This window comes from Schistocerca americana, chromosome 4 (genome assembly GCF_021461395.2).
Source record: "Schistocerca americana isolate TAMUIC-IGC-003095 chromosome 4, iqSchAmer2.1, whole genome shotgun sequence".
In the NCBI taxonomy this organism is placed as follows: Eukaryota; Metazoa; Arthropoda; class Insecta; order Orthoptera; family Acrididae; genus Schistocerca; species Schistocerca americana.
The window spans coordinates 813,303,571-813,329,682 of NC_060122.1; positions in this window are offsets into that span (position 1 = coordinate 813,303,571).

The window sequence follows — 26,112 nt, forward strand, 5'->3', positions numbered from 1 at the left end:
TTAACAGCGTCGGATGCAGACCAATCACTGTGAAGGACACAGAGGTGTGGTGTATGATCGTGAGACAGGTTATGAGCAATGGACAGAATTTGAAAGGGGACCCTACACACACTCCACTTGGTCAGGTGGTCGCATCATCCTAAACTTAGATCCGTGGAACATTGCTATGTGAGAGTGGTTCGATGTTGGACTGCAGGGGAGAGTGAAGGGAGGCACGGATCGCCATATGGTGCACCAAACGCATTGTAAACCGCTACACGTCTGCACCCGTCGGCCGAGAGCAAGTAATGGAGCCCCTACAATATTTTGTGTCATCTCGCACCATTGGTCGTAAACTGCAGGCAACTACACTAAGGAACTACTGTTCCATGGGCAGGCTTCTATTACTGCTCCAATCCAAAGGACTATGTCTGACGTGGTGCCATGATCGGAAAGCGTGAATTTGCTGATAAATGACATCGCGTTAAGTTCAGCTCTGAATGGCTGAATGGTGGCTCAGGACTACCCCGTATGATCATCGTACCATTGCATATCCTATCATCATTTGAAGTTTCACTTTGTCTCTGCCTCCTTTTTAGGTGCTTCACATTTTTTATCAAGTGATGTATCTAATACACCACAGGGCTTGTCACAGCGGTAACACCGGTTCCCGTCAGATCGCCAAAGCTAAGCGCTGTCGGGCTTTGCTGGCACTTGGATGGGTCACCAACTGGTCTTCCGAGAGCTGTTGGCGAGCGGGGTGCATGCAGCGTTTGTGAGGCCCTCTGCTTGATTGAGAAGTGGCGCCTCCGATCACGAAAACTGGCACCGGCCGTGAGAGCGGTAACCGGTGTGCTGGCCTCGCTCCCCTCCTTATCCGTATCCAGTGACGCCTATAATCTGAGGATGACACGGCGGTCGGTCAGTACCGTTGGGTCTTCTGATGATGTTTGGTTTGGCTTCTGGGGTGCTCAACTGCGCGGTCATCAGCGCCTGTACAAAGTTCCAATTTTTACATAGTCCAACTGTTTTACACAGTCCAATCAAGCCACTCTCACGAATGATGATGATGATGATATGACGAAGACAACATAAACACCCAGTCCCTGGGTAGAGAAAATCCTCAATCCGGCCGGGAATCGAACCAGGGACTTCTGAGACTTGTTCGGGTAGAGTGGGGGATACCTTGCTTGTGGGGAGCACGTCTACAAACTTTGGGTAATACCAGAGTGGTTCCTCATGTGTAGTTTTCCGTCTTAGGTCGTTACAAGTCGAAGGATATACGATTTCCCTTATCACAATTCATCAAAGTGTCGTCTGCCCCTCGGAAGCTGAGTGGTTCAAAATGGTTCAAATGGCGCTGAGCACTATGGGACTCAACTGCTGAGGTCATTAGTCCCCTAGAACTTAGAACTAGTTAAACCTAACTAACCTAAGGACATCACAAACATCCATGCCCGAGCCAGGATTCGAACCTGCGACGGTAGCGGTCTTGCGGTTCCAGACTGCAGCGCCTTTAACCGCACGGCCACTTCGGCCGGCAAGCTGAGTGGTCAGCGCGACAATCTGTCAATCCCAACTGCCCGGGTTCGATTCCCGGCTGGGTCGGAGATTTTCTCCGCTCAGGGACTGGGTGTTGTGTTGTCCTAATCGTCATCATTTCATCCCCATCGACGCGCAAGTCGCCGAAGTAGCATCAAATCGAAAGACTTGCACCAGGCGAGCGGTCTACCCGACGGGAGGCCGTCGTTACACTACAATTTTTACCAATGTGTCAATCGCGACGTTATGTAATTCTGTGGAATATTTTTCTACCACTCGGAGGGAACACCCGAGACAGGGAAGCAGGCGCACGTAAACCTGACGAGATTACGCCTGAGATACAAGGATTAAGATACTTGGGTTTAATCAGCTTTTAAAAGCGGGAAACATTCTTTCATCCGCATTCCAAGCGCGAGAGATTAAACTAGAAAGGAAATAAGTCTGCGAATATTTCATTGCTGGCGTGGCGCGGATGCCAGGGCGGGCGCCCGGGGCCAGGGATCCGCGGCCGCTGCTCAAACAAAGTTTCTGGCGGAGCGTTAATAACGCGGGACGGACGGGACGGGACGCTGCAGCTGCTGGAGCTTCAGAGAGTGCGAGCGGAGAGAGGGGCTGCGCGGAGCGAGAGCGAGAGAGCGAGAGAGAGAGAGGGTGGTGGGGCGGCGAGAGGCGACACAGAGGCTGCCGCTGCCGGACCAACTATTTCATTCATACTGAGAGGATTACGGTGTTCCTCCAGCCTTATCTGGCGCCCGGGGCCCGACCGGCGCCCAGAAGAGGACCAAAACCGGCTGCTCCAGTTTCATTATTGCTGCGAAGAATGCTGCAAAAAACTTCCGCGAGGGCGCGACTCTGATTTCACTGAGCGGTGCATTCTTTGATCCGTGCTATTGGGGTCCCGTCGCGAAAGCGTACAGTGCCGGGTTGTTCACTGTACATGTCGTGTGAAAATACTTTGTGGTGTCTGCAGTCTACTGTTTACTGCTTCCCGCCAGTAGTGATCACCACCAGAACCCTAAGACGTCTCACTTCTAGTACAAGACGGCGCATGTCAGAAGAGAGTACACAGGGTGTTTCGGTAAGAGCGGGAAAAATTTAACAGGGCATAGAGGATGCTCCACCGGATAATCTGAGGTAGGAAATCTGGGGTCGGAGAAGCCGCCTTAAGGGGATAATAGGAATAAAATCACATTACTGTGTACTTTTTTATTTACAGTAGTTACAGTTAACTGTAAAACTATCATTGACACAATGAACGCTCTATTTGTACTGTATCTTACAAAATGTGCTAAAACTGACGGCCATCAACCTCAGTACAAGCATGACATCGGCGAACCAGATTCGATGCACCGTGACAAATATCCCTGGTTTGTTTCGAATCAGGCAGCTACAGTTCTGGCAACTAATTCCGTCTCCGTATCCACTGGAGTCTCACCCACAAATGATTGTAGATATCCTCATAGAAAATAATCAAGGGGGTACAGGTCAGATGATTTCGCCATGTGATAGTCTCTCAGAGACCAGTTAAGCCTGATCTCCCAGTTGGTGCACATCGACAGCGCAGAAAGATAAGTATATAGCTTATTTTCTGTGTTTACTTCGTAGATTCTTACTTACATTGCGTGTGAGTTTTGTATAGGAGGTGTTATTTCGAGTTTTAGTTACTCTAATCGTAAATTCAGGCAGATTGTAGAGCAGTCGTTAGGCATTTGTACAGATTAGTTCATACATTCTTTGTGTCTTTCTCTTGCGTTATCTAGGCATGGAGTCGTGTTTCAGTAACTGTTGTTCAACATCGATTAGAATAGACAGGGACTGTGATTGCTGTGTTTGGATGAGGGCTGAGTTGGCATCCCTTCGCTCACACCTGCAGGCGGCGCTGACTTCGGTCGCGCAGCTTGAGGCTGTTGCCAATGGGCACCACTGTGGAGAGCCGGACTTGGGTATCACGGGGATGTCAACCTCGTCCCGTTTGTCCCCAGCTCGGTCTGGCGCTATGGTTGCCCGGTTACTGCCTGCAGTGGGGCTGAGCCCTCGCCTGTGGTTGATTGGGAGGTCGTTCCAAGGCGTGGCAGGCAGCAAAAGACGTCCCCGGAGGCTGGTCAGAGAGCCTCCCCGGTGAGTCTGACAAACAGGTTTCAGGTGCGGTCTCTGGCTGAGCCAGATGCAGCTGCCTGCCCTGTTTCAGAGGATGATTCTCAGCCTTCAAGGTCCGGGCAATCGCAGAGGATGGGCTTATTGGTAGTTGGGAGCTCCAATGTTAGGCGCGTAATGGGGCCCCTTAGGGATATGGCGGCTAATGAGGGGAAGAAATCCAGTGTGCACTCCATGTGCATTCTGGGTGGAGTCATTCCTGATGTGGAAAGGGTCCTTCCGGATGCCATGAAGAGCACAGGGTGCAGCCAGCTGCAGGTGGTGGCACATGTCGACACTAATGACGTGTGTCGCTTAGGATCTGAGGAAATTCTCTCTGGATTCCAGCGGCTATCTGATTTGGTGAAGGCTGCCGGTCTTTCTTACTAGATGAAGGCAGAGCTCACCATCTGCAGCACCGTTGACAGAACCGACTGCGGACCTTTGTTGCAATTCCGGGTGGAGGGTCTGAATCAGAGGCTCAGACGGTTTTGCGACAGTGTTGGCTGCAGATTCCTTGACTTGCGCCATAGGGTGGTGGGGTTTCGGGTTCCGCTGAATGGGTCAGGAGTTCACTACACTCAGCTGGCGGCTACACATGTAGCGGAGGCTGTGTGACGTGGACAGGGCGGTTTTTTAGGTTAGAAGGCCTCGGGAAAGTATGGGATGGGCTGCAATCTCAAAGGGTGCATGGAAAATAGAGGAAGTGCTTGGATCAAGGAACAGTCGGATTGGAGTTGTAAATTGTTGTAGTTGTGCTGGGAAAGTCCCTGAGCTTCAAGCGCTAATATAAAGTACAGAAGCTGATATCGTTATAGGTACAGAAATCTGGCTAAAGCCTGAAATAAGTTCTGCAGAATTTTTTACGAAGATTAGGCAGATTTGGTGGGAGAATGTTTGTGTCTGTTAGTAGTGACTTTTTTTGTTTTTTTGTAGTGAAGTCGAAGTAGATACTCCGTGCGAATTGGTATGGGTGGAGGTTATACTTAACAGCCTAACTAAGTTAATAATTGTCTCCCTCTACCGACCCCCAGACTCCGATGATATAGTTGCTGAACAGTTGAGAGAAAATTTGAGTCTCGTAATAAATAAATACCCCACTCATAAGGTTATAATTGGTGGGGACTTCAACCTTCCCTCGATATGTTGGCAAAAATACTTGTTCAAAACCGGTGGTAGGCAGAAAACATCTTCCGAGATTGTCCTAAATGCTTTCTCCGAAAATTATTTCGAGCAGTTAGTCCACGAACCCACGCGAATTGTTTGCGAAAACACACTTGACCTCTTAGCCACAAACAATCCAGAGCTAATAGACAGCATCATGACTGATAAAGGGATTAGTGATCACAAGGTCGTTGTAGCTAGGCTCAATACAATTTTCTTCCAAATCCACCACAAACAAATGCTAAATAATTGTATTTAAAAAAGTGGATAAAGTGTCACTAGAAGCCTTCCTAAGAGACAATCTCCATTCCTTCCGAACTAACTACGCAAATGTAGACGAGATGTGGCTCAAATTCAAAGATATAGTAGCAACAGCAATTGAGAGATTCATACCTCACAAATTGGTAAGAGATGGAACTGATCCCCCATGGTACACAAAACAGGTCCGAACGCTGTTGCAGAGGCAACGGAAAAAGCATGCGAAGGTCAGAAGAAAGCGAAATCCCGAAGATTGGCTAAAATTTACAAACTCGCGAAATTTGGCACGGACTTCAATGCGAGATGCCTTTAATAGGTTCCACGATGAAATATTGTCTCGAAACTTGGTAGAAAATCCGAAGAAATTCTGGTCGTATGTAAAGTACACAAGCGGCAAGACACAGCCAATACCTTCGCTGTGCAGTGCCGATGGTACTGTTACCAACGACTGTGCCGCTAAAGCGGAGTTATTGAACGCAGTTTCCCGAAATTCCGTCTCCAGGGAAGACGAGTGGAATATTCCAGAATTTGAAACACGAACAGCTGCTAGCATGAGTTTCTTAGAAGTAGATACCTTAGGGGCTGCGAAGCAACTCAAATCGCTTGATACGGGCAAGTCTTCAGGTCCTCGATTGTATACCGATTAGGTTCCTTTCACATTACGCTGATACAATAGCTAGCTACTTAGCAACCATATACAACCGCTCGCTCACCGATAGATCTGTACCTACTGATTGGAAAATTACGCAGGTCGCACCAGTGTTTAATACGGGTAGTAGGAGTAATCCATCGAACTACAGACCTATATCATTGACGTCGGTTTGCAGTAGGGTTTTGGAGCATATACTGTATTCAAACATTGTGAATCACCTCGAAGGGAGCGATCTATCGATAAGTAATCAGCATGGTTTCAGAAAACATCGTTCTTGTGCAACGCAGCTAGCTCTTTATCCGCACGAAGTAATGGCCGCTATCGACCGGGGATCTCAAGTTGATTCCGTATTTCTAGATTTCTGAAAAGCTTTTGACACCGTTCCTCACAAGCGACTTCTAATCAAGCTGCGGGCCTATGGGGTATCGTCTCAGTTGTGCGACTGGATTCGCGATTTCCTGTCAGGAAAGTCGCAGTTCGTAGTAATAGACGGCAAATCATCGAGTAAAACTGAAGTGATATCAGGTGTTCCCCAGGGAAGCGTCCTGGGACCTCTACTGTTCCTGATCTATATAAATGACCTGGGTGACAATCTGAGCAGTTCTCTTAGGTTGTTCGCAGATGATGCTGCAATTTACCGTCTAGTAAGGCCATCCGCAGACCAGTACCATTTGCAAAGCGATATAGAAAAGACTGATGTATGGTGTGGCAGGTGGCAGTTGACGCTAAATAACGAAAAGTGTGAGGTGATCCACATGAGTTCCAAAAGAAATCCGTTGGAATTCGATTACTCGATAAATAGTACAATTCTCAAGGCTGTGAATTCAACAAAGTACCTGGGTGTTAAAATTACGAACAACTTCAGTTGGAAAGACCACATAGACAATATTGTGGGGAAGGCGAGCCAAAGGTTGCGTTTCATTGACAGGACACTTAGAAGATGCAACAAGTCCACTAAAGAGACAGCTTACAATACACTCGTTCGTCCTCTGTTACAATATTGCTGTGCGGTGTGGGATCCTTACCAGGTGGGATTGACGGAGGACATCGAAAGGGTGCAAAAAAGGGCAGCTCGTCTTGTATTATCACGTAATAGGGGAGAGACCCGTGGTCTAGGGGTAGCGTCTTTGATTCATAATCAAAAACGTCTTCGGTCCCTGGTTCGATCCCCGCCACAATCGATATTTTGATAAATGATCAGTATTGGCGGCCGAAGGCTTCCGGCATAAGAAGTCAGCCTCATTCTGCCAACGGCCTTGTGAAAGAGGGCGGAGGAGCGGATAGAGTTTCAGGGCACTCTCTTGTCCTAGGGGTGGGAATTTGCCCCTAAAGGCGGAAGAATAAGCAATTATCAACGACATGAGGATGCGGAAGGCAATGGAAACCACTGCATTAAAGACACGTAACGTGTATCCACAGGACGTGTGGCTTGTAATTAAAGAAGTGTCATGATGATCTCTCCATTGGCAAAAGCTTCCGGAACAGTCCCCCATTCGGATCTCCGGGAGGGGGCTGCCAAGGTGGAGGTTACCATGAGAAAAAGATTGAATAATTAACGAAAGGATAACGTTCTACGAGTCGGGGCGTGGAATGTCAGAAGCTTGAACGTGATAGGGAAACCAGAAAATTTGAAAAGGGAAATGCAAAGGCTCAATCTAGATATAGTAGGGGTCGGTGAAATGAAGTGGAAGGAAAACAAGGATTTCTGGTCAGATGAGTATCGGGTAATATCAACAGCAGCAGAAAATGGTATAACAGGTGTAGGATTCGTTAAGAATAGGAAGGTAGGGCAGAGGGTGTGTTACTGTGAACAGTTCAGTGACCGGGTTGTTCTAATCAGAATCGACAGCAGACCAACACCGACAACGATAGTTCAGGTATACATGCCGACGTCGCAAGCTGAAGATGAACAGATAGAGAAAGTGTATGAGGATATTGAAAGGGTAATGCAGTATGTAAAGGGGGACGAAAATCTAATAGTCATGGGCGACTGGAATGCAGTTGTAGGGGAAGGAGTAGAAGAAAAGGTTACAGGAGAGTATGGGCTTGGGACGAGGAGTGAAAGAGGAGAAAGACTAATAGAGTTCTGTAACAAGTTTCAGCTAGTAATAGCGAATACCCTGTTCAAGAATCACAAGAGTAGGAGGTATACTTGGAAAAGGCCGGGAGATACAGGAAGATTTCAATTAGATTACATCATGGTCAGACAGAGATTCCGAAATCAGATACTGGATTGTAAGGCGTACCCAGGAGCAGATATAGACTCAGATCACAATGTAGTAGTGATGAAGAGTGAGCTGAAGTTCAAGACATTTGTCAGGAAGAATCAATACGCAAAGAAGTGGGATATGGAAGTACTAGGGAATGACGAGATACGTTTGAAGTTCTCTAACGCTATAGATACAGCAATAAGGAATAGCGCAGTAGGCAGTACAGTTGAAGAGGAATGGACATCTCTAAAAAGGGCCATCACGGAAGTTGGAAAGGAAAACATAGGTAGAATGAAGGTAGCTGCGAAGAAACCATGGGTAACAGAAGAAATACTTCAGTCGATTGATGAAAGGAGGAAGTACAAACATGTTCCAGGAAAATCAGGAATACCGAAATACAAGTCGCTGAGGAATGAAATAAATAGGAAGTGCAGGGAAGCTAAGACGAAATGGCTGCAGGAAAAATGTGAAGACATCGAAAAACATATGATTGTCGGAAGGACAGACTCAGCATACAGGAAAGTCAAAACAACCTTTGGTGACATTAAAAGCAACGGTGGTAACATTAAGAGTGCAACGCGAATTCCACTGTTAAATGCAGAGGAGAGAGCAGATAGGTGGAAAGAATACATTGAAAGCCTCTACGAGGCTGACGATTTGTCTGATGTGATAGAAGAAGAAACAGGATTAGATTTAGAAGAGATAGGGGATCCACTATTAGAATCGGAATTTAAAAGAGCTTTGGAGGACTTACGGTCAAATAAGGCAGAAGGGATAGATAACATTCCATCAGAATTTCTAAAATCATTGGGGGAAGTGGCAACAAAACGACTATTCACGTTGGTGTGTAGAATATATGAGTCTGGCGACATACCATCTGACTTTCGGAAAAGTATCATCCACACAATTCCGAAGACGGCAAGAGCTGACAAGTGCGAGAATTATCGCACAATCAGCTTAACAGCTCATGCATCGAAGCTGCTTACAAGTATTATATACAGAAGAGTGGAAAAGAAAATTGAGAATGCGCTAGGTGACGATCAGTTTGGCTTTAGGGAAAGTAAAGGGACGAGAGAGGCAATTCTGACGTTACGGCTAATAATGGAAGCAAGGCTAAAGAAAAATCAAGAAACTTTCATAGGATTTGTCGACCTGGAAAAAGCGTTCGACAATATAAAATGGTGCAAGCTGTTCGAGATTCTGAAAAAAGTAGAGGTAAGCTATAGGGAGAGATGGGTCACATACAATATGTACAACCAAGAGGGAATAATAAGAGTGGATGATCAAGAACGAAGTGCTCGTATTGAGAAGGGTGTAAGACAAGGCTGTAGCCTTTCGCCCCTACTCTTCAATCTGTACATCGAAGAAGCAATGATGGAAATAAAAGAAAGGTTCAGGAGTGGAATTAAAATACAAGGTGAGAGGATGTCAATGATACGATTCGCTGATGACATTGCTATCCTAAGTGAAAGTGAAGACGAATTAAATGATCTGCGGAACGGAATGAACAGTCTAATGAGTACACAGTATGGGTTGAGACTAAATCGGAGAAATGGTTCAAATGGCTCTGAGCACTATGGGACTCAACTGCTGAGGTCATTAGTCCCCTAGAACGTAGAACTAGTTAAACCTAACTAACATAAGGACATCACAAACATCCATGCCCGAGGCAGGATTCGAACCTGCGACCGTAGCGGTCTTGCGGTTCCAGACTGCAGCGCCTTTAACCGCACGGCCACTTCGGCCGGCTAAATCGGAGAAAGACGAAGGTAATGAGAAGTAGTAGAAATGAGAACAGCGAGAAACTTAACATCAGGATTGATGGTCACGAAGTCAATGAAGTTAAGGAATTCTGCTACCTAGGCAGTAAAATAACCAATGACGGACGGAGCAAGGAGGATATCAAAAGCAGACTCGCTATGGCAAAAAAGGGATTTCTGGCCAAGAGAAGTCTACTAATATCAAATACCGGCCTTAATTTGAGGAAGAAATTTCTGAGGATGTACGTCTGGAGTACAGCATTGTATGTTAGTGAAACATGGACTGTGGGAAAACCGGAACAGAAGAGAATCAAGAGAATCAAAGCATTTGAGATTGGTGCGATAGACGAATGTTGAAAATTAGGTGGACTGATAAGGTAAGGAATGAGGAGGTTCTACGCAGAATCGGAGAGGAAAGGAATATGTGGAAAACACTGATAAGGAGAAGGGAAAGGATGATAGGACATCTGCTAAGACATGAGGGAATCACTTCCATTGTACTAGAGGGAGCTGTAGAGGGCAAAAACTATAGAGGAAGACAGAGATTGGAATACGTCAAGCAAACAACTGAGGACGTAGGTTGCAAGTGCTACTCTGAGATGAAGAGGTTAGCACAGGAAAGGAATTCGTGGCGGGCCGCATCAAACCAGTCAGTAGACTGTTGACCAAAAAAAAAAAAAAGGGGAGAGAGTGTCGCCGATATGATACGCGAGTTGGGATGGAAGTCATTAAAGCAAAGACGTTTTTCGTCGCGGCGAGATCTATTTACGAAATTTCAATCATCAACTTTCTCTTCCGAATGCGAAAATATTTTGTTGAGCCCAGCCTACATAGGTAGGAATGATCATCAAAATAAAATAAGAAAAATCAGAGCTCGAACAGAAAGGTTCAGGTGTTCGTTTTCCCGCGCGTTGTTCGGGAGTAGAATGGTAGAGAGATAGTATGATTGTGGTTCGATGAACCCTCTGCCAAGCACTTAAATGTGAATTGCAGAGTAATCATGTAGATGTAGGACCTCCCGTCTGCCTGCTGAGATGGGTGGTAACGTGTTCGCCACCCATGCAAGCCGGCCCGGGTTCGATTCCCGGCCGGGTTGGAGGTTTTCTTTGCTCGTGGACTGGGTTTTGCGTTGCCCTTATCACCGGCGCGCAAGTCGTCCAATGTGGCGTTCAATTAAATAAGACTTTTGCTTGGCTGCCCAACTTCCCTGACTAGAGGCCTCCCGGCCAACGATGCCATACGCTCTTTTCCATTTTTTTACGACCTCCCCTTCCAATTCAGCGTCTAAGAAATACAGCACTGAGACGGTTGTGGACATCCAGACGAAAGTGAAGCGGTGTATATCAGGTTGTACTAACATCCTCTGACGAACAGGCAAGGGTACGTTCTCCAACAACTCAGGTAGAACTCTTCGCACAGGTGGCCATTCAGACGGCCGGCTAGAAGATATGGTTCAACGAGATTGTCACCTACAATGCCGGTCCAGGTATTCACAGCGAAGCGTACTTGATGGTGTCACTCTACTACAGCGTTAGAGCCACCTTATGGATAAAGCAAAGTAAATAAAACCTGCATCATGACTTACTAGTAATCCGGTTCGCCTTCTTTCTGCTATATTGTTTCAGTTCCGTCTACCACTTTCTTCCTGTGTTGTCAGTGTTTTACTGCTGACGCCATGTTTGGTCCCACGCTTCGGTGTGGGTAGGCACATATTTTTCCAAGCTTGTTACCTGTGTTTACGTTCTGTTCTGTCTTCCCGTTCTGAGTATTTTCTTGACACCCTCCTCAATCTGTTGCTGAGCGGGCGCTGAAGACCTTACCGTCGTGCGCCCATGCAACCCTCTCCATCCATCCATCCATGTTTCCTTGCGGGAAATAAAGAATGTACGCATGGTAGTTGTAAATAAGCTGGACAAAGCGATTGACAAGTTTACCTCCGTGTCTCCTTAAACTGGCTTCTCCGTCCCCAGGTTCCTTATCTCAGATTCTTCAGTGGGGCATTCTCTGCCCTGCTCTTACGGAAACACTACTTACGTTCCGGATTTCATGCAGACGCAGTTCTTCTGCTGTACGGATAACAGGTGCGTCATAGCGTGTCACCGAAGTAGCGTGACAACTGGAAACATGCTCCGAAGTAGAGGTACACGGGACTTTACGATTCAAGTTGGCAAAACGTCCATATAGCACACAGAAGCACGGCGTAATGCTGATGATATATGGATTGAACGCAGTGTAACATCCACCTGTACTTAAATGGAGCCAACGATTTGTTCAAAGCCACACAGCCGTGGCTGATGTCCACATCTTGCACCACGCGATACCCATCTTTTCGGCTAGAGGAAATGTGGGAAGCAGTGAGATTTCCCAACAATTAGAACGTTAACCCTGTGACCAAGGAGCGGATTTCTAACGTTGAGGACTTGAACGATTTCCACATCGTTCCGACCTATATTTAGAGAGACTTGGTTACGACGTCGAAAAATCATGTCATGTATATGTGTCATTTTGAAGCATAGTCTAGCAAAACATGACCCCATGCCCCTCCTATACGCATCCTCCTCGGTGGATGACACGGCGGTCGGATAGTTCCGATCGGCCACTTGTGGCCTGTAGACGGAGTGGTTTTTTCTAGCAGTACGTAAAAGTTATTTGGCTTGTCATAGTAATGAGTACCTTAATCTTTGAAGTACTCCGGTACATATCGGATGAGCTTGAAGGGCATTCTGTTCTATTTTTATCAGGAGCAGCGAGGGGTAACACTGCAAAGCGACATGAAACTGAGGAGCACTAAAGTACGTTAGCAGGGAAGGTGAATGGTCAGCTTCAGTTTATACGGAAAATTTTAGCAAAATGTGGTTCATCCGGGGAGAATAACGAAGGGATAGTAAGTAGTTAACAGAAGGTAGCCTAACATTCCACGCGCCTATTCCATTCCGCCGGGGCGCGGACTGGACGATTGCCGTGACGGTCAGAAACCGACACGTCCTGGAACAGGGCGAAGATGCGACACCAAACCGGACTTGACAACGCACACTGGTTATAACTTGTAGTAGATTAGTTTTTTTAAGTAGAATGTAGTTTTTTCTTCAATATCAGTTGTAGTACCTGCAGCGATTCAAGTTCACGGTCACCTAGAGCCAGAGGCACGCCAAGGCAAAATTAGTTTTATATATCTTTTGGCACACCTGTAACGCTGCAGGAGTGTAGTTTGTTAGGGAAGTATAGCACAGTAGACGTAGAGATAAAAATGTTGTTGCCCATAGTGTAGCTAACATTTCCTATAGCAGTAGAGAAGCTGTCAAAAATGGTTCAAATGGCTCTGAGCACTATGGGACTTAACTTCTAAGGTCATGACTCCCCTAGAACTTAGAACTACTTAAACCTAACTAACCCAAGGACATCACGCACATCCATGCCCGAGGTAGGATTCGAACCTGCGACCGTAGCAGTCGCGCGGTTCCAGACTGTAGCGCCTAGAACCGCTGGGCCACTCCGGCCGGCAGAGAAGCTGTCACCTGTAATAGCAAATACACTGCTAAGAATTGTATTGTAAAAGTTACGAGCCACTAATGTATTAGGTGGTGGGTTAATGTAGTATTGACAATGTTGTTGTTGAAATGAAGATTTTTTTTAACTATGGCTAATCTGTAAAGGAGGTCACGTATAATACACTGGAACAATCGTTTCTTGATTACTGTTCAAGTGTCTGGTATCCTTATCCGGTCGGATTAAAGGAAGACATGAAGCAATACAGACACAGACTGCTACACTTGTCACTGGTAGGTTCTATCAACACGCTGGTATTAAGGAGATTCTTTGCGAACTCAAGTGGCAATCCCTGGAGGGATGATGAAATTCTTATCGCGAAACACTACTCAGAGAACTGACATTTGAGGTTCACTGCGAAACGATTGCACTCCTGCCGACGTATGTTTCTCATAAGGTCCAGGAAGATAAAATAAGAGAAATTAGGGCTCATACGGAAGCAAATAGACATTTGCTTTTTCCTCACATATTTTGCGAGTGGAACATGAAAGGAAATGAGTAGTTGTAGTACAAGGTACCCTCTGCCGTGCACCGTACGGTGGCTTGCAGGAGATGGAGACGAAGATAAAACCAAGTTCGTGACCACTCGCACAGACGGAGGAATAAACAGTAAATTCCGTGTGCTCCATAGCAGTAGACTTCACATAGCGTAAGTCTGACCAGAAGCGACGTGCGGACTACAGCAATGGTCTTCGTAAACCGTGATGTAATACCTTCAAAGGCGACTTTAAATGAATCGAGGGACTTTACGTGTTAATGAGTAAATTTGCTTATCTACTTGATGTGTGATGTGAGGATGGTACATAATGGGTAGGTGAGTAAGATACACAGTTTTAGAAGTAATTCTCCCTGATTTATGTGACTAGGTATCTAGTTGTGAGACAAAGTTACTAATTAGCGTACAGACGCGATTTTCAATTATTTGTATACGTCTGCCGGCTTTCATTCGTTACGATACACCTGGAAACTCAAGTTAGCGATTGGGAGACACCAGGCAGCTTAAAGTTTCAGAATCGTGCTCCCACATCTGTAGCAAGATACACAGCCAAATTTTCCAAACAGAACCGAAGACTTAAACGCTTCTCACTTTTTGGGATGTTGTGGAGAAATCAACTCTTGCGCGTCCATAGCACAAGGATCAACAGTGTAGACGCCCTGTTGTAGCAGTGTTCCAGAGTGCTGAAGCGTCAGACATTTAGGGAACGATACTGGATTTCTACGAGAAATTCGTTATTTACGTTTCTAGTTGCTTCCTACCAGCGAAAACTTAATTAATAAATATTAAGAACATTGCTCGAATCTGTCGCTTCAATCCAACCACGAAGTCATCCAAGTTACACCTCAGGAATGGATGGACTGGTATTCTGTTTCATAGCATGGTGTAGCAGACCCGTGTATCGGATCTCCATCATCAAACAGGGGCCGAACAAAGTCGCCAAAAAATGAACATCGCTTAACATGACTCGTCGCTTGAATGAAGTACTATCTGTAGCGACTAAAAACAAGGTCACAGTTCAAACATTAACTTGTCGGATAGCTTTTTGTAGTGAAAAAGCTGTGATAAAACATTACCAAATCTATATCTAAAACAGCTGGTGACGGGAAGCACCGTATATAACCTGGAGAAAACCTGATCAGAAACACGTTGTGTGGAGTCGTCCATAAGTATTATGCCTCCAAGTGGTAACACAGGCCTTCTCAAGGTTGAAAGAAAAGGATGGTTAAGATACTGGTGCATAGGAAAATCTGTTGGGTAATCACCTTTAACAGGATCAGGCAACCAATGGCTGAGTGACACCTCCTGAACCCACATGGAAACAGACTGAAAAGCTGTCTGGACTCTAGGACCCAGACCAGGTGGTACTTCACCATCCGTTCCTAGGGCAGGGTTTTCCAGCGCAGCTGGTGTAGGCAACGCTATGATAAACGTTTGGATGTCCATTTGAGAACTGTCAATATTATTTTTAGCTTACTAATAGACTGTCTGATGGTTCAAAAGGCTCTGAGCACTATGGGACTTAACAGCTGTGGTCATCAGTCCCCTAGAACTTAGAACTACTTAAACCTAACTAACCTAAGGACATCACACACATCCATGCCCGAGGCAGGATTCGAACCTGCGACCGTAGCATAGACTGTCTGATGAAAAGTATCTAGATACCTCTGTACTTCAGAATTGACCGTTAGATGTTTAGAGAGACGATCCGCCAGTATAAAAGGAGGCTAGGTGTGTTGTGATCACAGCAAACAAGCAGAGTGGTGACTGCGGAACGAGTCCTTGAGGAATACGTAGTGGCTTCAGCGGTGGACTAGTCATTGCATGTCACCATTATACCAAGTACATCAGGGACATTTTGACCCCTCTACTGCTACCTTAGTCAGCTGTTGGTGATTGCGAAGTGGAGCCATGAAGGCACACCCACAGCTGAACCAAGGCGTGGCAGAACCCATGCACTGGCGGACAGAGATCGTCCAGTCCTGCGGAGGGTGGTTGTAAAGAATGACACGAAATGAGCGGAAGAAAGCACTCGTGAGTTCCGAAGTGCTAGCAGCCAGCATAATGACTTTATTTAGGGACATAATGTGACTGGAGCAGCTTCTCATAAGCCACATATTTCTGTTCTCATTGCTAACCGACGCTCGAGATAGTGTAAAGAGTAATCCCGTTGGACACTTGTTACGGTGTGGTCCACATATTGCGTTCAAGGAAACAGTAAATGAGGAAGGATGTGAAAACATCAAAATTTTGGTTTTGATTCTGGAGAAATGTAGGAACATGCAATACAGACCCTACGACTTATCTTAGAAGATAGATTAAAGAAAGGCAAACATACTATAATACTAACACAACATTAGTGTAACCCTCTGGGAAGATTTTTATGTTTTGAGCGTGCATGTGTCTAACGGATAAAAGTATCGGACAGTAATTTCGATATATAATACAATTAACAGAAAAACTAAACACGTTTTACTTTGGGGATAATGAAAGTAGAAAAGTTCATACGAATGAAACAATAAACGGTCGCCTGCCTAATAAGGCATTTCATTAAAACTCCCTTTGAATAGCACACTGGATACACACGAATACAGGACGACCTAAATTGTGGATTCCAGTAGTTATCATTAATGTACAAACCAGTAATTATAGAAAGCCAAATAGTACTCCACTCAGAATATTAACAGTTACGATTACTACCATTACTTGATTCAGTACTGATATGTTACTGCAGGAAACACTGAAAGATTTCTGACTTAACTGACATACAAATACCACAAATAAAATTAAATAATACTACAATTACACTCTTTATATTCTCATTCATGGAAGTGCATCAGATTTCTTTAGTTGTGATAATATTTCAAATATCTTTCCAGTAAGACAGGGACATGTTGGGGACCCATAAACTGATACTGTCTCATTAGTCAAACTCTACGATTATTTCAGAAGGAAAGTTCAATTTAACCAAAATTAACGCTTAGCCCGATTTGGAATAATTTATGTTTTCATCATCAAAATATCCACGGGTGTACAGCCGGTCTACAGTGTCCAACGGGCACAATATTTAGGCGATCATACATGTCGCCATCATCAGGTGAGGACAAAACAAAGTTCCGAACCGGTGTTTCTTCAAAATGCGGGCGATTTTGCCCGAAAGTGCGCCTGTATATGGAATAAACGCAGTGCCTACCTCCTCTCTCGTGATTTCATCAATCTCCACAGGTTGTGCCGTAGTGGTTGGGCGTAGAAGCACGTTGAATATGCCACTCCGAGTATTTCGAAAAAATGGGTACTCGGAGTGGCAGATTCAACGTGCTCTCTGCCCATCCACTGCAGATGGAGATGGATGAAATCACGAGGGAGGAGTTAGGCACTGCGTTTATTCCATATACAGGCGCACTCTCGAGGAAAATCGCCCGCATTTTGAAGAAACACCGGGTTGGAACTGTGTTTTGTTCTCCGAATAAAACTCGTGCACTGGTGGGGAGCGCCAAAGATGACCTCGGTTTGAGGAAGGCCGGCGTGTACCAGATTCCGTGTCAATGTGGCAGGTCGTATATTGGTCAGACGATGCGTACCGTCGAGGATCGATGCCGTGAACACCAGAGGCACACTCGACTGATGTATCCGAGCAAGTGGGCGGTCGCTAGACATTGTTTGTCAGAAAATCACGCTATGGAGTATGAACGCACGAGGATTCTGGTACAGACGTCGAGATATTGGGACAGCGTTGTTAGAGAGGCCATCGAAATTCGCACGAAAGACGACCTCATAAACCGTGACTGTGGCTATAATCTTAGCAAGGCTTGGGAACCAGCGATTGGGTTAATCAAGAGTAAATCGAGCAAACGTATAGTTGTGACGACCACGGCGGACAGAGCCATCACACCGACGTCACCTCAGACGCCGTCGCAATCTATTCCACCGCGCGACCGTGGCGCGGGGCGCGGACGGCGGAATAAGCGCGCCGCGGGCAGAGGGTATTTAGATCGGCCGCCGCCGCGACTGAACCCGGTTCCTCCGGAGCAGCCATAGCGTACGGATCTCCGTGCCGGCACGTTCACAGGAGCTCAGTCCGTCAGTTCACCTGATGATGGCGACATGTATGATCGCCGAAATATTGTGCCCGTTGGACATTGTAGACCGGCAGTACACCCGTGGATATTTTGAATATCAAATACGCCGGGAGAAACTCAAGAATCATATGTTTTCATCGTTTAAAGAAAATTACTCAACACTGAGCTCGATTAACCTGTAAGTAGGCTGTTTAAGTTTTTATATTGGTAACGCCACGTAGCGCTCTGTATGAAAATCACTGGCTGTGCTGTGTGCGGTCTGTGGCTAGTTTGCATTGTTGTCTGCCATTGTGTTGGGCAGCTGGATGTTAACAGCACATAGCGTTGGGCAGTTGGAGGTGAGCCGCCAGCAGTGGTGGATGTGAGCAGAGAGATGGCGGAGTTTTGAAATTTGTAAGACTGGATGACATGAACTGCTATATATATTATGACTAATAAGGTAAATACATTGTTCGTTCTCAACTAAAATCTTTCATTTGCTAACTATGCCTATCAGTAGTTAGTGCCTTCCGTAGTTTGAATCTTTTATTTAGCTGGCAGTAGTGGCGCTCGCTGTATTGCAGTAGTTCGAGTAACAAAGATTTTTGTGAGGTAAGTGATTTGTGAAAGGTGCAGGTTAATGTTAGTCAGGGCCATTCTTTTGTAGGGATTATTGAAAGTCAGATTGCGTTGCGCAAAAAAATATTGTGTGTCAGTTTAAGCACAGTCATGCATAATTGTTCAAAGGGGACGTTTCATATGGCAACCCTGCCAGGATTCGAACCTGGAATCTTCATAGTGTTTGCACGTGCGTTAATAATTCAGCAAGGGGCTGAATAACAGCGTTGCTGGTTCTAAGGACAATTCCAAAAACTGTGTGAGTGCACAAGTGGTGGTTTATGGACTTGCTATATTCTCCACAAGACTCTTCGATGGTGATTGTGCACCTGCACAGTCGCAGCAGATGGCTGCTGGCCACCTCTACAAGGACTACAGTGGGTCTACTCTGTTATGACCTACCTACCAATATTCTTCAAAACTTCGACTGACTCTGCGATGGGTTTGCTCTGTTGTGGCCCATTACCTGTCTGCATGTCAAGAGTCAGCACTGTCTTTTCGTTGGAAGGACAACACTACTTCTTCAAGACTGCATGGAAATCCACTACTTCCGTGTGCATTTTCTTCAACTGCTCAGACTTTGAGAAAAACACTGCTATTTAACTGTGATGAACGATCAGGACTGTCTTTATGGACTGTGAGAAAATTTTAGATTTTGACCAACATTGTATCAATAAGTGTGTGCATTTGATTTCTTTGTTATTGTAATTACGAAAAATTTTTTCAAATCTGTATTGGCCACTGCCCAAAACAATTTGTAAAATTTTTTGTGGGGAGCATGGGGGCTATGTAAGTAGGCTGTTTAAGTTTTTATATTGGCAACGCCAAGTAGCGCTCTGCATGAAAGTCACTGGCTGTGCTGTGTGCAGTCTGTGGTTAGTTTGCATTGTTGTCTGCCATTGTGTTGGGCAGCTGGATGTTAACAGCGCATAGCGTTGGGCAGTTGGAGGTGAGCCGCCAGCAGTGGTGGATGTGGGGAGAGAGATGGCGGAGTTTTGAAATTTGTAAGACTGGATGACATGAACTGCTATATATATTATGACTAATAAGGTAAATACATTGTTCGTTCTCTATTAAAATCTTTCATTTGCTAACTATGCCTATCAGTAGTTAGTGCCTTCCGTAGTTTGAATCTTTTATTTAGCTAACAGTAGTGGCGCTCGCTGTATTGCAGTAGTTCCAGTAACGAAGATTTTTGTGAGGTAAGTGATTTGTGAAAGGTGTAGGTTAATGTTAGTCAGGGCCATTCTTTTGTAGGGATTATTGAAAGTCAGATTGCGTTGCGCTAAAAAAATATTGTGTGTCAGTTTAAGCACAGTCATGTATAATCGTTCAAAGGGGACGTTTCATAAACCTCAAAAATTGATTGTTCATGATAGCAATCAAGACTAAATTACGTTTCAAATAAATTAAATTTATATGTACTTTTCATCACCTATGAAGCAGGTATTTTAGATAGTAAAATATACACTCTGGCACAGAAGTTTTGCACATGTAATACACAGAAACAAATTGCTATTTTGTTAGAAACAGGATACTTGGTCTTATGGACTCTTAGGAGGGCATCCTGCATCGGTTCCTGAATGGGATAAACACAGGTTTATAGCACTTGGATTATTATTGCGAACACTCACACAAATTATATGGTCCATGCTATAATACATATTTGTGTGCGTGAAATTGGTGGAGCTGTGGCGATATAGTGGTGGCAAGCGACGTAGAGGCTAACTGTACTCACGGCTCTTGATGTTGAATGCTCTTCATAGTTTCTTCTTGGCGACGGATTTATTTCGTGTTACAGCCATTCCTTATTGCCAAGAGAACCATGCAACAGTCAGATCCACATCTGAGGCAAATTTCCATGCAAAATGGCTTCCAAATGCCTCCCTTGGCACCCTCGATGATTACCGTGCAACCGCTTGGCACTGACTGCGTACCGTTCCCACCAACGAACCGCCCAGATCGACCGCGAAAACCACCTTTTAACTCGCGCCAAGCCACTTCCATTGCGGAGGTACTTCGCTACAGCTTTTTTATTTCACAATACAAGTTCCCTAAGCATGAACCAGCTTCCAATGCAAATTTTTCTTTATGAACATACATGTATTATAAAACTTCATTGCCGCGCGGGATTAGCCGAGCGGTCTCAGGCGCTGCAGTCATGGACTGTGCGGCTGGTCCCGGCGGAGGTTCGAGTCCCCCCTCGGGAATGGGTGGGTGTGTTATCCTTAGGATAATTTAGGTTAAGTAGTGTGTAAGCTTAGGGACAGATGACCTTAACAGTTAAGTCCCATAAGATTTCACACACATTTTTTTTAAAAATTTCATTATTTTAAACATCATTTAACTTTAACCATACATACATTACAATCTTTAAATTTCCTGTCACAAATCAATGACCTTAACTAACAAAGAACAAACACTTCATAATTATAGATACTCATTTACATAGTATAAATCTAATTCCTACCCATATAATTGTTAAACAACGTTACAGCATTTGTAGACAGAGAAAGCTTTTGACAATTTTGACGAACATTCCCCCTGAAATTCTGAATGTATCAGGAGAAAACTGCCGGGAGCGAAAGGCTATTTACAACTTGTACAAAAACCAGAAGGTGGTTATAAGAGTCGAGAGGCAAGGAACGGTGACAGAGATTGAGAAGGTAATGAGAGAGAGTTGTAGCCTATACCCGATGTTATTCAATCTGTACATGGAGCAAGCAGTAAAGGAAATCAAAGAACATTTGGAGTAGGAATTAAAGTTAAGGGAGAATAAATAAAAACTTTGAGGTTTGGCGATGGCATTGCAATTCTTCAGAGACAAGAACGGAGTTGCAAGAGCAGTTAAACAGAATGGACAGTGTCTTGAAAAAAGGACATGAGATGAACATCAACGAAAGCAAACAAATTAATGGAATGTAGTCGAATTAAATCAGATAATTCTGAGGGAGTTACGTTAGGAAATGAAACACTTAAATTAGTAGATGAGTTTTGCTATTTGTGTAGCAAAATAACTCATGCTGGTAGAAGTAGAGAGGATATAAAACGTTGACTGACAATAGCAAGAAAACCATTTCTAAAAAGATAAATTAGTCAACATCGAATTTAGGCCTAATTGTTAATCTCTTCTGAAGTTATATGTACGGATTGTAGCCATGTATGGAAGTGAGACGTAGACGATAAACAGACTGGAAAAGAATAGAAGCTTTTGAAAACTGGTGCTACAGAAAACTGCTAAAGATTAGATGGGTAGATCACGTAACTAGTGAGGAAATACTGAACAGATGTGGGGAGATCAGAATCTTGTGACACAAACTGACAATAAGAACTGATCCGTTGGTAGGACATATTCTGAGACATGAAGGGATTACCAGTTCAGTGCCGTATAGAAGCGTGGGGGGTGAGGGGGAGGGGGGGGGGGGGGGTAAAATTAGTAGTGGGGGACCAAGAGATGAATACAGTAAGCAGATTCAGAAGGATGTAGGTTCCAGTAGTTACTCGGAGATGAAGAGGTTTGGACAGGATAGAGTAGCACGGAGATGAGCATCCAAGCAGTCTCTGAACCGAAGACCACAACAATGCGAACGCTGTTCATAGAATTTTTTATTTGTTCAGCAGGGGATCAGTTGAGAGACAATGGCTGTTGGTATATACTTGAAAGTTCAGCCTGTCATAAAGTAGCATGTGTGTTTGTGGACAATAAAATTCCTGACGTGGACTGACCTTCCCAGAGTTTCGAACTTGACGCAGTGAGTTATACCGTCGACTCTGATCTAGACAGCATGCTCTATGGTTTCGGCTCTGTTGGAAGACTGGTCTGCCATTCCTCCACGAACATTCAGCCACCTCACTGAATGTGTCCGCAGCAGAGATCAAGCCATCATTTCAGTCGAAAGATGGACGCACCCGATGTTAATGCCCACTGACCCCTGTGGAACACTGTATCGGTCACGCCTTCCAAGTTGGCCCCATTGCTTGTACTTTGCTGCTTGCGGGATTGGTTTCTCTCTCTGTATAGCGAGTGTTTTTCTGCACGCGCTCCGGGCGCTTAGAGGGTGGCTACAGTCATTGTAGCCAGGAAGAAGGAAGGTACTCTCGGTGGCTTGTGGGGCCTGAGTACCTGACAGTACCCATGCACGGAGCGATTGTGGGCAGTGTCAGTTAGCAAAACGAAGAGGGATGAAGCTGTGCTCGGCTGCCTGGGCGGGAGGGCAGAGCGAGTTACCTACGTGGCCGCTAGCATGCGTGGAGTTACCGTGAGTTAGGAGAGACGAAGCGTTTGGTGGTGCGGTAATTTGTGACTGGCGAGTTTATTCCCATTCACTCAATTCTATTATGACCACAACGTGTATATATTTGTGGCAAGGGATTTGGTAACTGAACAGGTACTATAATCTTGTTGATGCCACACTGCAAGTAGTTTTGTGTTGAATTATAAATTGTATTTTTTCTACCCAACCGCCCCCCCCCCACCCCGCCCCCCACCGCACACACACGCAAGGTTAGATGTCAAAATAAACATCATTTCTGCCCTTTTTATTGTTCATGAAAACCACACATTGCATCTTCTACCAACATACAGCGAGATCTACAGAGGTGGTGGTCCAGATTGCTGCCCACACCGGTACCTCAAATACCCAGTAGCACGTCGTCTTGCATTGATGTATCCCTCGTATTCGTCGTGCCATGTTATCCAGAAGTTCATCAAGGCACTGTTGGTCCAGATTGTCCCTCTCCTCAACGGCGATTCGGCGTAGACACTTCAGAGTGGTTGGTGGGTCACGTCGTCCATAAACAGCCCTTTTCAGTCTACCCCAGACATGTTCGATAGGGTTCATGTATGAGAAGATACTGGCCACTCTTGTCGGGCGATCTCGTTATCCTGAAGGAAGTCATTCACAAGATGTGCACGATGGGGGCGCGAATTGTCGTCCATGAATACGAATGCTGCCGATATGGTTGCACTATCGGTCGGAGGATGGCATTCACGTATCGTACAGCCGTTACGGCGCCTTCCATGACCACAAGCGTCGTACGTCGGCCCCACATAATGCCACCCCAAAACAGCGGGTAATCTCCACCTTGCTGCACTCGCTGGACAGTGTGTCTGAGGCGTTCAGCGTGACCGGGTTGCCTCCAAACACGTCTCCGACGATTGTCTGCTTGAAGGCATATGCGACATTCAAGGGTGAAGAGAACGTGATGCCAATCCTGAGCAGTCCATTCAGCATGTTGTTGGGCCCATCTGTACCGCAATGCATGGTGTCGCGGTTGCAAAGATGGACCTCGCCATGGACGTCGGGAGTGAAGTTTCACGATATTGATACAATTTGAGTCGTAACACGACGTCCTGTGGCTGTACGAAAAGCATTATCCAACATGGTGGCGTTGCTGTCAGGGTTCCTCCAAGCCATAATCCGTAAGTAGCGGCCATCCACTGCAGTAGTAGCCCTTGGGCAGCCTGAGCGAGGCATATCATCGACAGTTCCTGTCTCTCTGTATCTCCTTCATGTCCGAACAACATTGCTGTGGTTGACTCCGTGACACGTGGACGCTTCCCTTGTTGAGAGCCCTTCCTGGCAGGAAGTAACAAATGCGTACGTGATCGAACCACGGTACTGACCGTCTAGGCATGGTTGAACTACAGACAACATGAGCCGTGTACCTCCTTCCTGGTTGAATGACTGGAACTGATCGGCTGTATGAACCCTTTGTGTAACAGGAGTTGCTCATCCATGATTGTTTCCATCTTTGAGCGGGTTTTGTCACATCTCTGAATAGTGAAAGGGACTGTGTCTGTGGTACAATATACACAGTCAACGTCTGTCTTCAGGAGTTCTGGCAACTAGGGTGATGCAAAACTTTTTTTGATGTGTGTATTATGATATGGATCTGGTGTGAGAGTAAGTTCTAAGTGGAGAGGTTTTTTGCTTGATATTGTACATCATGCGTATGCTGATAACTGTGTTAGTAATTCGCTTATGCTGAAGCGGATCCGTAATATATTATGTTTGTTCTGTGATGTTACAGAGGTTGTAATGCTTTCAGCGACAGTCCGATCTTTAGATTTTTGCTGTTACGAGTATTATATCTGCGTATAATGCGGCTGCAGCAGCAGTGACTTGCGTTATTGATAAAAGGTTCTGTTATCTCCATTGTTAATACTAACAGGTAAGTAGTTTGAGGAGAGCTATTGTTGGGTATCTGATACCTTGTATCTGCTAGTGGGCTGAGCCTCCAGTATCGACATTTGCGTGACGGCACTGTTCCTCGGGCTCCTGGCAAGTAAAGCTTCGATTCAAATTATAGTTCAAATGGTTCAAATGGCTCTGAGCACTATGGGACTCAACATCTTAGGTCATAAGTCCGCTAGAACTCAGAACTACTTAAACCTAACTAACCTAAGGACATCACACACACCCATGCCCGACGCAGGATTCGAACCTGCGACCGTAGCAGCCTCGCGGTTCCGGACTGCAGCGCCAGAACCGCACGGCCACCGCGCCCGGCCAAATTATAGTCTTTACTGTAATGACTACCTTACTTTTCCTACTTGCATACGAAATGAATATTGATGCATTTGCACTCTGTGCGGTACGTGCTTCTTGTAGAAATTTGTGTCGGGTAGTATCAAATTGAACACGGTAATGAAGTTTAATTTCTTCAGTGTCTTGTTATCTTTTGACTAGGACAAGTGTTATTCACTAATTCAGTTGCTTGCTGCATTAGACACTGTTCTAAATTTCAAATCAAGTATTCTCTTTGGCTTGGGGTTATCAAGTTGGAGCTAATGTATTCGTGAAGTTAGTGAGTGTAACTTACAGTGCAAATAAAATTAAAATTGTTGCGTTGTTAATAAATGAGTAATTGTTGTACAATCAACTCAGTCAATAGATTCCACTCTTTCATTTTTTCTATGGGAAAATCTACATACCACACCACAAATAGGTGTCTGTATATAGTTTTGATTTGACGGTGTGTTCCAGTTACGAATAAATCCCTTAGTAAAAATTCGAGGAGAAAGGCGACTAAATAAACAGATTCCTGAAGTGCAGAGGAACTGAAATCTGTAATCGGATTTTGGTTGTGGTCATTCAGTCAAATGTTACGACTTACTGAAAATGGTGGCGATCGTTAAAAATTGGGTAAAATTCAAAATGTTTCGTCTCGACTTCGTGGCTAGGCCCAGAGATACTGTAACGACGGTCTTTTAGTGACTGAAAGTGAGACATAAAGGGAATCCTCTGTCAGGGAAGACGTGGTGTGTTCCCTACGCTACAGCTGGTAGACGTTGGACCAGCTCGTTCCTGCACTTGACAACAGCCCTTTTGTACGGTTGTAAGCTCACTGAAGAGCAACTAGGTAGAAGTCACAAATACAGCGCAGCTATTAAGAGCCTCATTTGCTCATTCCTTATTCTGTTAGCTTGCGATTGCCACAAGACGCCGCCAGTGCAAACACTCTTTGCTCTTGGCACGTCGTGCCTTGCATTTACTCGCAGCCTCTCAATTCATTAATTTTCAACAAAACGTCGTAATGATTCTACTCAGGGCGAGTGCATGGCGCCTCGTCCGAGGACGGACAGCTTCGGACATGTGAAGAGAAATCATCGCGACCACCCATTGGCCACCTCGACCGCGATCTCGTATGTTCAGTACCATCCCTCTAGTGTCATAGAATCTTCTCATGAATT